We start from the raw sequence: 16716 nt of genomic DNA, 5'->3' as shown, positions 1-16716 counted from the left end.
TACCACCCATAGGATGGGTATGGGGTCCACTACCACCCATAGGATGGGTATGGGGTCCACTACCACCTGTAGTATGTTAATGGGGGTCCACATCAACTGTTGGATGAGTATGGGGCCCACTACTGCCCACAGGATGGGTATTGGCTCCATTACCACCCACAGGATGGGTATGGGGTCCACTACCGCCCACATGTGTGCTGCAGTGGATCCCATAACAATCCTGTGAATAATAGTGAACCCCATGCCCATTCTATGAGCAGTTGTAGGCCCAATACCTATCCAACAGGTGGTAGTGGACCCCTTACCCATCCTGTGGACGGTAGTGGACTCCCCTACAACAGTGTTGTAGACAAAGAAACGAGAGCCAGTGTATTGCAGCTGTATTGCCTTGCAGCCAGCTGTATCACAGAGCTTAGAAGGATACCTGGAATGATACCAAGCAATGCAAGGGGGGGGGGCACTAGATTATATAAACACATATAAGCTCTAGTGGACTAATAAATTAGATATCAACTATGCAACGGCACTGATCCTTCCACAAACTCCCAATACAACGGTGCTTCGTATCCTCTGTTGGAACTTAGCATATCTCAGGAAAAAGACTTCCTGAACACCACAAAGTGACGACCGAGCCCATTGATGTCGTCTGCCTTCAGGAGTGCAAAGTTCCCACCAGTTCTCCATCCCCTAAATTACCCTTCTTTTTTGTCTATAACCTTAAATCCTGTAACTCTTGTATTTTGTATGTTAATAAGTCCCTCACCAGCCAAGTTAATGGAAGGTCCTCAGTAAAATGGTGTGAGGATCTACGTGGGGAACTCTGCCCTCAATATCTTTACTTCGTAAGCTCCTATTGATAAGTTTAATTATACTGACCTTCCTATCTGTATTCAGACTGAGCCTACCATCATTATAGATGATTATAACGTTAGGCACAGCAATATTGGTAATTCGCAGTTCAGTAATCGTAACGGCAACCAACTGGTGTCACTATTAGGTAGATGACGATGATGCACAGATTGTGGGGTGACCTTGAACCGACGCATATCTACGGAGGTGTTCTTGAATACCTCCGTATGTCTCTTGCTATAACGATTTTTAGTTTTTGGTTACCAAGAGCCAGGTGAGAATGGTCTAGTTAAAGCGAGCGAGATTGGTACTCATCCTACTACAGCAGGATGAGTAGTCAACCTAAGCCCGGTAAGAATAGTCTAACCGAACCGGGTAAGAATAGTCTAACCAAGCAGAGTAAGAATAGTCTAGCCAAATAACCAAAGGGCAAAGGAATAACTCCTGCCAGTTATACATTTACGGCACGAGTAGGAAAGAGAAGCAATGTTATAAGAGCGTCACATTACTTGAAGCTTTTTTGGCATAAATCTTGAGGCAGGTGTGTGAGAGGTGGGGTGAGGTGCCGTGTTGAGGGGCCAGGTGCTGAACGCGCCCGCGAGACAGGCAGAGTGAAGATGACAGTGTTATGTATGTGCCGTGGCTGGCGGGGATGCTCTCTCTTCTACCTTTAATGTGTAATACTATTTTGCTAGTCATAGCAGTTGCAGTGCAAGAGGTTTGTTACTAGTTATCATTATAATTCATTATAAGATGTGCAGATAAATTGTGAAAGTCAGTGTCATTCACTGAGGTTTAATAATTTGTACTGTCTGTCATCTTTTTTTACTACCTGTCATCTTTTTTGCGCTGCGGCTCACACGATGACTATGAGGGGGTGTGCAGGAAGATTGGCGGCAGCCGGTACCAACACCACGCCTCCCTCACGTCATGTGACAACTTTTCCTAAAGTAGTCACTTCACTTTAACGGGTCCGGCCAGTTTTGTTTAATATTTGTTTTTAATAACATACTAGATCGTCGATTTTTAGCTACATATTCAGATTTATATGAAAGAAATCGGACAGCTCTTAAGTATTTTATTTTTATTTATAAATTTGGTGTCGACTGTGAATAAAAATGTGGCAGTGCTGACGAGTTGCCAACTAATATTTATTTTAGCTATTCAAACATGAAACATAGATTGATTGATAAGTAATTGGAAACCATGTAAAATGAAATTATTTAATTAAAGGGATACTGCTAAGAATTTACGACGCTGCCTTTTTGGGTAGGAAAATTCAAATCTCAAAAGTTTTTTATACGAGTTAAAAAAAATCACAATTAATACACAAATCAACCAGCAATAGTTAAAAAAGTAATCTTATTATGTTATATTTTTGGGTTAAATTAATGCCTAATGCATTGTTTTTAATTACTGTATTAGTAAACATAATTAATATTTTATAGAGTAACAATATAGAACTTTAGTCTTTACAATGACAAATGACTGCTACAATATTTCAAATATAAATAAAACAAAATACTGGAATCTCTAAAATAATTTGTTTGGGGGAGGGTGTCATATACTACACGCTTATTTTCTGTTGCTAAATATCAAATGAATAAATATATGGAAACATTCGTGAATAAACATGGTTTGGTGCCCTTTAGGTTATATTATTATGGCTATATAATGGCCACATAACACTAGTCTCAATTTTGTAATATCTACCTACATTTGCATTTATTTGATGTAAGGCTTGCCATGAGCTATGGGAAGGGAAAGCTCTCAGCCTACTGACAGGAGTCAGAAGTCGACTGCTCTTGTGATCACCTGTGTAAAAAAAAAGTTCCTCCTTAGGATTTTGGTGTACTTTTATACATAACGTAATTGTCAGTATTTTACTGCTGTAAACAGCCTATATCTGCAATTGGCATAGCACAGTGGATGATGTGCCATACCACTTAGTCAAGTTAATTCCCGTTGGGCTTGGCCTGTAACTAAATGGGTGACCGAGAACAGAGCCTTGCTCCTGGCTAGGGAAATCTTGGCAAGGGTAACGACTTCCTCTCCCCTACAATGGTGTACCAGGATTTAATGCAAATGCCGACCTAAATAGCAACTATGAGCCAGTTGCAATTACTCCGTCTGCAAGGTTGCCAGATATAAGAGCAGCCGCAAGACATCTGAACAAGGATTCGTTCACGGTTACCGTACCATACATGCCCAGCACCACGTACCCCACATGCTCAGCACCACGTACCCCACATGCTCAGCACCACGTACCCCACATGCTCAGCACCACGTACCCCACATGCCCAGCACCACGTACCCCACATGCCCAGCACCACGTACCCCACATGCCCAGCACCACGTACCCCACATGCTCAGCACCACGTACCCCACATGCTCAGCACCACGTACCCCACATGCTCAGCACCACGTACCCCACATGCTCAGCACCACGTACCCCACATGCTCAGCACCACGTACCCCACATGCCCAGCACCACGTACCCCACATGCCCAGCACCACGTACCCCACATGCCCAGCACCACGTACCCCACATGCCCAGCACCACGTACCCCACATGCTCAGCACCACGTACCCCATATGCTCAGCACCACGTACCCCACATGCCCAGCACCACGTACCCCACATGCTCAGCACCACGTACCCCACATGCTCAGCACCACGTACCCCACATGCCCAGCACCACGTACCCCACATGCTCAGCACCACGTACCCCACATGCCCAGCACCACGTACCCCACATGCTCAGCACCACGTACCCCACATGCTCAGCACCACGTACCCCACATGCCCAGCACCACGTACCCCACATGCTCAGCACCACGTACCCCACATGCTCAGCACCACGTACCCCACATGCTCAGCACCACGTACCCCACATGCTCAGCACCACGTACCCCACATGCTCAGCACCACGTACCCCACATGCTCAGCACCACGTACCCCACATGCTCAGCACCACGCCTCTGTATGCAGGTTTATGCATATGTACTGACCTATTGGTATTGACCTTGCTGTGCTTGTGGGGGGATCGAGGTTCTGCTCTTTAGTCGCGCCTCTTGAAACTTTTCAAGTGACTGATGTAGGGATTGCTGAGTCTATTGTTAATATATATATATATATATATATATATATATATATATATATATATATATATATAATATATATATATATATTATATATATATATATATTATATATATATATATATATATATATATATATATATATATATATATATATATATATATATATATATATATTGCCTACCCATGCATCAGGAGGTGATCCATTGGTCACTTCCCGGATGCTGCTTACCTAGCAGCATTTACCAGCCATGTACGCCCGACTCTGTACCTTTTTTCAGTTCAGGAAATCCTGACTTTTTTTTTAACGGCAGAGGTAACGGGGGCACGGATGTGGACGCAGACAAGGAAAAACTCCACGATGCCCCGCGACGCAGAACTCGCGGCGACGCCTTTCCTGGTGGCACGGCCCGTACGTCAGGCGAAAAGTCATCGCCCCTCCACGCTGATGCTCTCGCGGCCAGCGGGCACTCGCCCTTCGGGGGGGGGGGGGTCCGGCCTGCAGGCCTTGCTTACGTTTTTCACTCCGATCAGAAAATGGAGGAATCTATTGAGAACAATATCTATATTTGAGAAATAGTGTTTTCTTAACTTAATGTGGGTGTTTATTACACTACACATATTTGTAATGTCTCTTAAATGGGCACAGTCTCTCAGGTAGTGGTCCAGACGGTCTAAGGTAAGGTAAGGCAGCGTTAAGTACCCTCCAAGACGTCTTCTCTAAGTTGCCTAAGATATAAGTCAGAGCAAAGTTTGAGGGAAAATAAAATGTATTTTTTATACCTTGTTGGAGGCATAAGCAATTAGGAAATAATATTTACTACCACGGGACCCAAAAAATGTTACATAGTGGACAAATCCACAAGGGCTGTGACGAGGGTACGAGAGGATCCCAGACGCTGCCTTAATCGACTGAGCTACGACATAGTAAAAGATTGATACATAGTGTAGCAATATGTTCTATTAACCTTGATTCATTCAAGTTTCTTTCCGTGAATGATTTACAAACGGTTAATTTTTAACAATGCCGCAATTACCTGGGTAATCATGCTCTCTCATGCTTATGTAAAAGGGACTAGATACCTGACCATTTAGACCAATATAATTATGTTATATCTTATCCATTTTTTTTTCTTTACACAGATGGATACAGGAGCAGTCGACTTCTTAGACATTTTCCATCCCACACACACACACACACAAGAGAAAGATCTGGGGGTTGATATCACACCAGACCTGTCCCCTGAAGCCCACATCAAAAGGATTAACATTAGCGGCTTATGCAAGGATGGCGAACATAAGAACTGTCTTCAGAAACTTTTGTAAGGAATCATTCAGAGCCTTGTATACCTCATATCCTGGAATATCCTGGAATATGCGGCTCCAGCGTGGCGTTCACATTTAGTCAAACACAAAACGAAGTTATAAAAGGTTCCGAGGTATGCCACCAGGCTAGTCTCCGAGCTGGGAGGAATGAGTTATGAGGAAAGATTACTGGAACTGAACCTCACGACACTAGAAGACAGAAGAGTTTAGGGAGACATGATCACTACCTACAAAATTCTCAGAGGAATTGACAGAGTAGATAAAGATAAACAGTTTAACACGGGTGGTACGCGAACATTGGACACAGGTGGAAACTGAGTACCCAAATGAGCCACAGGGACGTTAGAAAAAACAGTGTTAGAGTAGTTAACAGATGGAATGCACTAGGAAGTGATGTGGTGGAGGCTGACTCCATACACAGTTTCAAGTGTAGATATGATAGAGCCCAGTAGGCTCAGGAATCTGTACACCTGTTGATTGACAGTTGAGAGGCGGAGAGGCTCCAAAGAGCCAGAGCTCAACCCCCGCAAGCACAATTAGGTGAGTACAACTTGGTGAGTACACACACACACACACACACACACACACACAGTGACCATTCATCAAGCAGGACGCCCCACCAGCTAGTTACCAACAACAGTTAACACTGTACTAGACCAGAGAATGATCAATGGTGCCAACGTGTGAAGGTCAAGAATGTCCGTGGTTGTTGGCCGCGTTAGTCCACCGTGCTGGGGTGCGGGGAAGATAAGGTGGACCTTATCTCTAGGGTCCCTCTTATACCTGGCTATCACTGATGTTATCATCACAACACCCAGGTTTCCCACGCTGGCTCAGTAATAACTCGTTTTATAACGAGTGCTAATTAATGGTCCGATAACTTAAATATTGCTTCACTTAACATGTACTTTCTATAAACAGTTATGTCTAGGGGGAGAGAGGTCTACATCTCTTCATGGCCCGGCTGCCAGCCATGTTGTGCCTGTTGTGCTATCCTTAAACTGTTCTAATGGTTGAATTTCTTTGTCGAATCTAGCATAAAAGTTGTGGATGGAGGTAGCTTCCACAACTATGTCTTTCCGTGCAATCCACCTGTTGACCACCTGTACAGGGTACTAGTATTTCCTTACATTTCTTCGACTCGCTTGCATTTCCACTTAAATCCTCTTGTAATACTTTCACTCAATTTAAACAGGCTATCCCTTTCTATTTCGTCTATTCCCCTAAGTATGTTGTGATAATATCTCCTCCTGATTCTTCTATCCACTATATAGGATTGTGAGACCTAGTCCCATTAGCCTAGCCTCACAGCTTAACTCTATTAGCTCTGGGACAAATCTTAGCTTCGGTTCTTTTCAATTTTGGTTTCATGTTTCTCAAAGTGCAGTTTCCACGCCGGTGATGCATATTCCAGTACTGGTCTAATATATTTTGTGTAGATTGCCTTGAAAGAGTGCTGTCGGGAGTTGGGTGAATGTGGTCTCACGACTTCCCAAAACTTTTAGACAGTTTCAGGCTGAGTGGTTATAGCACTGGACTACCGAGGGCATGGAGATCCTGGCTGACCAAGTTCGAATCCATCAGGGGTTAAGAGTTTTCGGATGTATATTGGCTTGGGGACCATTCAAGCTTTACGCATACATCCCTAAGCAACCCGTCCTAAGACCCGACCAGGATTCGGACCCCCGCCGTCCAGAATCCCTCCTTGGTGTACAGACTACCATAACCACTGGATCAATGATCGTCTAAGTGGTTACGGTACCCCTGTACGCCAAAGGGGTGATCCTGGGAGGCGGGGTTTCGAATCCCGGCCGGGTTCAAAGAGTGTTTTAGTGATTAATGACTCTTGCGTTCATGCAGCCTTTGTCACACACACACACACACACACACACACACACACACACACACACACACACACACACACACACACACACACACACACACACACACACACACACCCACACACACACACACACACACACACACACACACACACACACACACACCTATTAATGGGGAATGAGGGGAATTGACAGGGTGGACAAAGAAACTCTTCAGCGCGGGTGGGACACGAACAAGGGGACACAGGTGGACACTTAGTACCCAGATGAGCCACAGAAACGTTAGAAAGAATTTTTTCAGTGTCAGGGCAGTTAACCAATGGAATGCATTAAATAGTGTTGTGGTGGAGGCTGACTCCATACACAGTTTCAAATGTAGATATGATAGAGCCCAATAGGCTCAGGAATCTGTACACCTCTTGATTGACAGCTGAGAGGCGGGACCAAAGAGCCAGAGCTCAACCCCCGCAAACACAACTAAGTACAACTAGGTGAGTACACACACAAAGAAATTGATAGGGTAGATAAAAACAGATTATTTAATACAAGGGGCACACGCACTAGGGGACACAGGTGGAAATTGAGTGCCCAAATGACCCGTAGAGACATTAGATTTCTTTTAAGTGTTTGTTGTTGTTGTTGTTTAAGATTCGCTACTTGGAACATAAAATTCCAAGCAGCACGGGCTATGGTGAGCCCGTGTAAGTGTTAGAGTAGTTGACAAATGTGGTAGAGGCAGACTCCATACACAGTTTCAAGTGTAGATATGATAGAGTCTAATAGGCTCAAGAACCTGTACAGCAGTTGACAGTTGAGGGGTGGGACCAAAGAGCCAGAACTCAACCCCCGCTAGTACAACTAGGTGAGTAAAACTTGGTGAGTACACACACACACACATTTAGCTAAGCAAGTGACAAGACTGTAACTTGCTTAGCTAAATGAGCTGTGGGGTTCAGATCCTGAACTTGTTCAGTGTCACTGTAACTCTTGCCACCACCGCCCTCGGGATGGGTATGGGGTGCATAATAAACAAATGAATGTTTGTGTAACTAACTTCCGGAACTGGCAGATGGCGCACCTTCCCTCGTTAGAGTTTTGGCTTAAATCTCATTCTGTTCCTGCCCACGCCCGTGCCCACTCCCGGCTGTGTCCTTGCCCACGCCCGTGCCCACTCCCGGCTGTGTCCTTGCCCACGTCCGTGCCCAGTCCCGGCTGTGTCCTTGCCCACGTCCGTGCCCAGTCCCGGCTGTGTCCTTGCCCACGCCCGTGCCCACTCCCGGCTGTGTCCTTGCCCACGTCCGTGCCCAGTCCCGGCTGTGTCCTTGCCCACGTCCGTGCCCAGTTCCGGCTGTGTCCTTGCCCACGTCCGTGCCCAGTCCCGGCTGTGTCCTTGCCCACGTCCGTGCCCAGTCCCGGCTGTGTCCTTGCCCACGTCCGTGCCCAGTCCCGGCTGTGTCCTTGCCCACGTCCGTGCCCACTCGCAGGGCAGGAGCAGAGTGCTGGCAGCCTCGCCTCAGTCTGCACATAAACACTGTCTCTCATCTCCACATCTGCGCTGCTCGCGTCCTGCTTTTATGCAAGCCTTAAATACTCGGAAATATTTCTTACAATATCATATATGGTCATTCTTTGGTTACTAATAAAAATGATTATAATATAATACATAATACAACCTGGTTTATTACCAACAATTTCTATATACAGCACATGTACTGTATATAGAAAACAATTATATACGTACTTTCATAATGTTCATATGGACGAAAAACTGTTTTTATTTATAGAAGTTTGCCATTAAATTTAATCTAAACAACGATGAAGATCGTGGATGTTTCATGACAAAGAATGTAGAATGTTGTGCGTTGTTTGTTTTGTCTTCCAAACGTTGTCACTCTCTCAGGGCGTTAGTTGGGATTTACATATTTATGTTAATCACGTAATCCATCGACATATTGCTCCATATGGATTATGTGCAACTTCCAACATGATATAATTCCCGTTGTTGTGGTTAGGAAACCTGCACTATTAAGGCATTATATAAATTATATCGAGGTCACCCCCCTCCCTCCTCCGAGGCCAGTGGTCCAAGGGGCTCTATAGTTATACAGGATTAGAGCATTATCTTAATAATTCCTGGTTTTGTTTAGGCCAGTGGTTATACCAACATTTTGTGTCTTATTTTAACCCCTTTTCCAACCACGTTCTCATCTGTAGACGAACGACCACGTTCTCATCTGTAGACGAACGACCACGCTCTCACCTGTAGACGAACGACCACGCTCTCACCTGTAGACGAACGACCACGTTCTCATCTGTAGACGAACGACCACGTTCTCATCTGTAGACGAACGACCACGTTCTCATCTGTAGACGAACGACCACGTTCTCATCTGTAGACGAACGACCACGTTCTCACCTGTAGACGAACGACCACGCTCTCACCTATAGACGAACGACCACTTTCTCACCTGTAGACGAACGACCACGTTCTCATTTGTAGACGAACGACCACGTTCTCACCTGTGGACGAACGACCACTTTCTCACCTGTAGACGAACGACCACGTTCTCACCTGTAGACGAACGACCACGTTCTCATCTGTAGACGAACGACCACGTTCTCACCTGTAGACGAACGACCACGTTCTCACCTGTAGACGAACGTCCACGTTCTCACCTGTAGACGGACGACCACGTTCTCACCTGTAGACGAACGACCACGTTCTCACCTGTAGACGAACGACCACGTTCTCACCTGTAGACGAACGACCACGTTCTCACCTGTAGACGAACGACCACGTTCCCACCTGTAGACGAATGACCACGTTCTCACCTGTAGACGAACGACCACGTTCTCATCTGTAGACGAACGACCACGTTCCCACCTACGAACCCAATAACAAAATAGGGCAAACAAAATTAACAGTATCCATTACTGCAACAAATACGTATATTCATGTCACGAACCCTGCATATACATGCACCTAAAATTGCATGTAAATGATAGCAGGAGACACCGAGTGCAACACACTCTGGAGTAGTTATCGTGCTGTTAGAGTACAATACTGTACATGGCATATATTAGTCCAATGGACGCCTTCGGTTCAACTATACTGACTTTCCCCAGGATGTAACCCATAACAATTGGCTAAATTCCGCGTGTCTATATTACAGCTAGGTAACCAAAGGCCTCAGACGAAAGGAAACGTGCCCAACCGTTTCTGTCCTTGCCCGGGGATTGCACCCGGGTCCCTTCGACTGCGAGCCAAGGAAGGAGACCACTGCGCCCCTACGCTCAGAGCAATTATAAACACGTGTATCTGTGCGCGTTAAATTTACACCCGGGTGGCCATTCATGGACCTGTGGATTGTTTTACTGGAGCTGGATTGTTTTATTGTTCTTATAAGGTGATATATCATGCATGAGGCGGTCCTGGCTGCTCACTCCTTCCTGTTGGCAGCCCCCGCCACAATCATCAACAATCACTACGGCACTCCTCTAACATGAGACAATTATCTTAAACCACACTAACAAGATACAATACCCCAAACCTCACTAACAAGATACAATACCCCAAACCACACTAACAAGATACAATACCCCAAACCACACTAACAAGATACAATGCCCCAAACCACACTAACAAGATACAATGCCCCAAACCTCACTAACAAGATACAATACCCCAAACCTCACTAACAAGATACAATGCCCCAAACCTCACTAACAAGATACAATGCCCCAAACCACACTAACAAGATACAATGCCCCAAACCTCACTAACAAGATACAATGCCCCAAACCACACTAACAAGATACAATGCCCCAAACCACACTAACAAGATACAATACAACAAACCACACTAACAAGATACAATACCCCAAACCACACTAACAAGATACAATGCCCCAAACCACACTAACAAGATACAATACCCCAAACCACACTAACAAGATACAATGCCCCAAACCTCACTAACAAGATACAATGCCCCAAACCTCACTAACAAGATACAATACCCCAAACCACACTAACAAGATACAATGCCCCAAACCTCACTAACAAGATACAATACCCCAAACCACACTAACAAGATACAATGCCCCAAACCACACTAACAAGATACAATACCCCAAACCTCACTAACAAGATACAATACCCCAAACCACACTAACAAGATACAATACCCCAAACCACACTAACAAGATACTATACCCCAAACTACACTAACAAGATACAATACCCCAAACCACACTAACAAGATACAATACCCCAAACCTCACTAACAAGATACAATACCCCAAACCTCACTAACAAGATACAATACCCCAAACCACATTAACAAGATACAATACCCCAAACCTCACTAACAAGATACAATACCCCAAACCACACTAACAAGATACAATACCCCAAACCTCACTAACAAGATACAATACCCCAAACCTCACTAACAAGATACAATACCCCAAACCTCACTAACAAGATACAATACCCCAAACCACACTAACAAGATACAATACCCCAAACCACATTAACAAGATACAATACCCCAAACCACACTAACAAGATACAATACCCCAAACCACATTAACAAGATACAATACCCCAAACCTCACTAACAAGATACAATACCCCAAACCTCACTAACAAGATACAATACCCCAAACCACACTAACAAGATACAATACCCCAAACCTCACTAACAAGATACAATACCCCAAACCTCACTAACAAGATACAATACCCCAAACCTCACTAACAAGATACAATACCCCCCAAACCACACTAACAACATACAATACCCCAAACCTCACTAACAACATACAATACCCCCCAAACCACACTAACAACATACAATACCCCCCAAACCACACTAACAACATACAATACCCCAAACCACACTAACAAGATACAATACCCCAAACCACACTAACAAGATACAATACCCCAAACCTCACTAACAAGATACAATGCCCCAAACCACACTAACAAGATACAATACCCCAAACCTCACTAACAACATACAATACCCCAAACCACACTAACAAGATACAATACCCCCCAAACCACACTAACAACATACAATACCCCAAACCTCACTAACAAGATACAATACCCCAAACCTCACTAACAAGATACAATACCCCAAACCACATTAACAAGATACAGTACCCCAAACCTCACTAACAAGATACAATACCCCAAACCACACTAACAACATACAATACCCCAAACCTCACTAACAAGATACAATACCCCAAACCTCACTAACAAGATACTATACCCCAAACCTCACTAACAACATACAATACCCCAAACCACATTAACAAGATACAATACCCCCCAAACCACACTAACAAGATACAATACCCCAAACCACACTAACAACATACAATACCCCAAACCACACTAACAAGATACAATACCCCCCAAACCACACTAACAAGATACAATACCCCAAACCACACTAACAAGATACAATGCCCCAAACCACACTAACAAGATACAATACCCCAAACCACACTAACAACATACAATACCCCAAACCACACTAACAACATACAATACCCCAAACCTCACTAACAAGATACAATACCCCAAACCTCACTAACAAGATACAATACCCCAAACCACATTAACAAGATACAGTACCCCAAACCTCACTAACAAGATACAATACCCCAAACCACACTAACAACATACAATACCCCAAACCACACTAACAACATACAATACCCCCCAAACCACACTAACAACATACAATACCCCCCAAACCACACTAACAAGATACAATACCCCAAACCACACTAACAACATACAATACCCCAAACCTCACTAACAACATACAATACCTCAAACCTCACTAACAAGATACAATACCCCAAACCACACTAACAACATACAATACCCCAAACCTCACTAACAACATACAATACCCCAAACCTCACTAACAACATACAATACCCCAAACCTCACTAACAAGATACAATACCCCAAACCACACTAACAAGATACAATGCCCCAAACCACACTAACAAGATACAATACCCCAAACCACACTAACAAGATACAATGCACCAAACCACACTAACAAGATACAATACCCCAAACCACACTAACAAGATACAATGCCCCAAACCACACTAACAAGATACAATACCCCAAACCACACTAACAAGATACAATGCCCCAAACCACACTAACAACATACAATACCCCAAACCACACTAACAAGATACAAGACTCCATACCAACAAGACAGTTGCTTACTACACAATTATACATATCCCGGTAAATAGGTAAATGAGATAATTCTTGTTTGTGTGAGGCTTATATAAACCGTGTTTGGGGTGGAAGGTACAGCGCTCCCGCTCAACCTGTCTTAGTAAACAAAATCTGGCCGTCACTCGAAATTGAAATAAGTTTATTGATGTAAAATACACACAAAGGGATGAGGTAGCTCAAGCTATTCTCACCCCGTTCAGTACATCGTGTTAATACATACATATACACACATCACAAACAATAAACATATTACCAAACATTCTGAGAGATAAACATCTACATTTCCTCCTTTACACAAGTAAAAGAAGGTCACTCGAAGGTAAGAATAAAGCTGAATATTGTATACTGCCCAACCTTCGTAAGTGTGATTACGAGTACTCTTCTCAACATGCAATTGTGGGAATGTTGATCATATGTTTAGAGCCGCTGCTCGGTCCTGTGATGATAAGAAAACAAGAATTCTAGCCTCGGCCTTGAGTCTGGGGAATGTTTATCACAGCATCTTAAATGATTCGACAAGTGATGTAACTGGGCACATTCCTTGAGGGGTCCTGGCCATCATGGGCATGTCTACTGGGCTGGTACTTCAGGATGTGGTCTACCTTGGGAGGGTCATGGTGGGGTGCACGTCTACCCTGGGAGAGTCATGGTGGTGTGCACGTCTACCTTGGGAGGGTCATGGTGATGTGCACGTCTACCTTGGGAGAGTCATGGTGGTGTGCACGTCTACCTTGGAAGAGTCATGGTGGTGTGCACGTCTACCTTGGGAGAGTCATGGTGGTGTGCATGTCTACCCTGGGAGAGTCATGGTGGTGTGCACGTCTACCCTGGGAGAGTCATGGTGGGGTGCACGTCTACCCTGGGAGAGTCATGGTGGTGTGCACGTCTACCTTGGAAGAGTCATGGTGGTGTGCACGTCTACCTTGGGAGAGTCATGGTGGTGTGCACGTCTACCCTGGGAGAGTCATGGTGGTGTGCACGTCTACCCTGGGAGAGTCATGGTGGTGTGCACGTCTACCTTGGGAGAGTCATGGTGGTGTGCACGTCTACCCTGGGAGAGTCATGGTGGTGTGCACGTCTACCTTGGAAGAGTCATGGTGGTGTGCACGTCTACCCTGGGAGAGTCATGGTGGTGTGCACGTCTACCCTGGGAGAGTCATGGTGGTGTGCACGTCTACCCTGGGAGAGTCATGGTGGTGTGCACGTCTACCCTGGGAGAGTCATGGTGGTGTGCACGTCAACCCTGGGAGAGTCATGGTGGTGTGCACGTCTACCCTGGGAGAGTCATGGTGGGGTGCACGTCTACCCTGGGAGTCATGGTGGTGTGCACGTCTATCCTGGGAGAGTCATGGTGGTGTGCACGTCTTCAAGGTTGTGGTGGGACGACGCCGGTGTGGAGTCCCTGTTGACGAGGACAAACTATATAACGAGCGGAATCCACCAGTCTGACGCCTCCCTGTTATCACTAGCATCCCTTAAAACACAGCGTCACTATTACCGTCTCCACCTCCGTCACAACTAACGTCAGCACCTCCGTCACAGCTAACGTCAGCACCTCCGTCACAACTAACGTCAGCACCTCCGTCACAGCTAACGTCAGCACCTCCGTCACAACTAACGTCAGCACCTCCGTCACAACTAACGTCAGCACCTCCGTCACAGCTAACGTCAGCACCTCCGTCACAACTAACGTCAGCACCTCCGTCACAACTAACGTCAGCACCTCCGTCACAGCTAACGTCAGCACCTCCGTCACAACTAACGTCAGCACCTCCGTCACAACTAACGTCAGCACCTCCGTCACAACTAACGTCAGCACCTCCGTCACAACTAACGTCAGCACCTCCGTCACAACTAACGTCAGCACCTCCGTCACAGCTAACGTCAGCACCTCCGTCACAACTAACGTCAGCACCTCCGTCACAACTAACGTCAGCACCTCCGTCACCACCTAAATCGGGGCCTCGTAGCCTGGTGGATAGCGCGCAGGACTCGTAATTCTGTGGCGCGGGTTCGATTCCCGCACGAGGCAGAAACAAATGGGCAAAGTTTCTTTCACCCTGAATGCCCCTGTTACCTAGCAGTAAAATAGGTACCTGGGAGTTAGTCAGCTGTCACGGGCTGCTTCCTGGGGGTGGAGGTCTGGTCGAGGACCGGGCCGCGGGGACACTAAAAAGCCCCGAAATCATCTCAAGATAACCTAACCACCTCCGCCACAACTAACGTCAGCACCTCCGTCACAACTAACGTCACCACCTCCGCCACAACTAACGTCAGCACCTCCGTCACAACTAACGTCAGGACCTCCGTCACCACCACCATCATCACTTGTCGTTCTTACCACCACGTCCGCCAGCGAGACAAACCGTAGCGGCGCCGTCTCCCGTCATGTACCGTCCTACCTGGTCTCCACCACCACAAACCCGCTGCGCTGTTGTGGCAAAGTTTGCGCTGTTGTGACAAACTTTGCGCTGTTGTCGCAAACTTTGCGTTGTTGTGGCAAAGTATGCTTTATGATGCGTTCAGGTCTGTGCTGGCAAGTCAGTACTACTTATACAATCAATTGCTGTGCCGTTCAGGCGCCAGCCGTAGCTGGCAACACTAGGCTATGTTTCTCCCCAAAACTGCTATGCATTCTTCTCCCGAGTATGCTATTAATAATTATGAGAGTATAGCGGGTGGTGGCCACAGGTTGGTGTGTTTATGTGTATATTCACGTAAATGTGCTGGAAAATTGAGCTCTGACTTGAACTCTCACCACCTTGCATGTCTCTTGGTTACAGTGAGTACAGGCATTTCTCAGGGTCTGTTTCCTATGGGTCCTATCCCACATTGGTTTTCGAATGCATGAAAGAATTGAACAGTTAGCCAACGCTTATGCTCTAAAAGAGGAAACTGATTACCATTTTGATTGGCTATGAGCAGCCCGAAGAGGCTGCTTCGTACAGAGGCAATGTACCGAAAATGTTTAATACATTTTAATAGACCTAAAGCAAAATAAAATGCTCAGGAATATGCAGGTTCTTGAGCATATTGGGCTCTATCACATCTACACTTGAAACTGTGTATTGAGCTTGCTTCCAAAACATCACTTCCAAAGGCATTCCATTTATCAACTACTCTGACACTAAAAATATTCTTTCTATTTCTTTATAGCTCATTTGGGCACTTAGTTAATCCACCTGTGTCCCCTAGTGCGTACCCCTTGTGTTAAATAGTCTGTCTTTATCTACCCTATCAACTCCTTTGAGAATCTTGTATGTGGTAATCATGTTCCTTCTAACTTCTGTTTTCCAGCGACGTGAGGTTTA

Source organism: Procambarus clarkii, chromosome 9 (assembly GCF_040958095.1).
Source record: "Procambarus clarkii isolate CNS0578487 chromosome 9, FALCON_Pclarkii_2.0, whole genome shotgun sequence".
Classification (NCBI taxonomy): Eukaryota; Metazoa; Arthropoda; class Malacostraca; order Decapoda; family Cambaridae; genus Procambarus; species Procambarus clarkii.
This window is presented reverse-complemented; position numbering follows the sequence as displayed.